Below are 1,213 nucleotides of genomic sequence, written 5' to 3' on the forward strand. Positions count from 1 at the left end.
TAGTAGCGAGGGATTTTACCCCTCGCTACTACTATGTCATGTCCCGGAGGGGCATGGTTGAGACCTCTTAGTAGTAGCGAGGGGTAAAAACTTAGTAGTAGCGCGGGTTTATAACCCTCGCTACTACTATGGCATGGCCCAGGGGCACGGTAGAGACCGCTTAGTAGTAGCGAGGGGTAAAAACTAGCGCTAATGCTATCAACTTAGTAGTAGCGAGGGTTAAAAACCCGCGCTACTACTATGGCATGTCCCGGGGGGCACGATAGAGACCGCTTAGTAGTAGCGAGGGTTAAAAACCAGCACTACTACTATCAACTTAGTAGTAGCGAGGTTTAAAAACCCGCGCTACTGCTACTTAGCAGCAGCGCCTGATTTTAAAGCGCGCTGCTGGTAAGATTCTGTGTATATGCTTTTCCCTAGTAGTGGGTTGTCAATCCCTACACGGTCACTTACGAGAGTGAGATCTAATAGATATGATAAGATAATGTTTTTTCTATTTTTTATGATAAAGATGCAAAGTAAAGTAAAAGGCAATAAAAATAACTAAGTGTTGGCAGATTAATATGATGGAAAATAGACCCGAGGGCCATAGGTTTCACTAGTGGCTTCTCTCAAGAGCATAAATATTTACGGTGGGTGAACAAATTACTGTTGACCAATTGACAGAATTGAGCATAGTTATGAGAATATCTAGGTATGATCATGTATATAGGCATCACGTCTGAGACAAGTAGACCGACTCCTGCCTCCATCTACTACTATTACTCCACAAATCGACCGCTATCCAGCATGCATCTAGAGTATTAAGTAAATAAGAACAAAGTAACGCTTTAAGCAAGATGACATGATGTAGAGGGATAAACTCATGCAATATGATAGAAACCCCATCTTGTTATCCTCGATGGCAACAATACTATACGTGCCTTGCTGCCCCTACAGTCATTGGGAAAGGACACCACAAGATTGAACCCAAAGCTAAGCACTTCTCCCATTGCAAGAAAGATCAATCTATTAGGCTAAACCAAACTGATAAGTCGAAGAGACTTGCAAAGATAACCAATCATACATAAAAGAATTCAGAGAAGATTCAAATATTGTTCATAGATAAACTTGATCATAAACCCACAATTCATCGGTCTCAACAAACACACCGCAAAAGAACATTACATTGAATAGATCTCCACAAGAGAGGGGGAGAACATTGTATTGAGAT

This window comes from Triticum dicoccoides, chromosome 3A, assembly GCF_002162155.2.
Source record: "Triticum dicoccoides isolate Atlit2015 ecotype Zavitan chromosome 3A, WEW_v2.0, whole genome shotgun sequence".
In the NCBI taxonomy this organism is placed as follows: Eukaryota; Viridiplantae; Streptophyta; class Magnoliopsida; order Poales; family Poaceae; genus Triticum; species Triticum dicoccoides.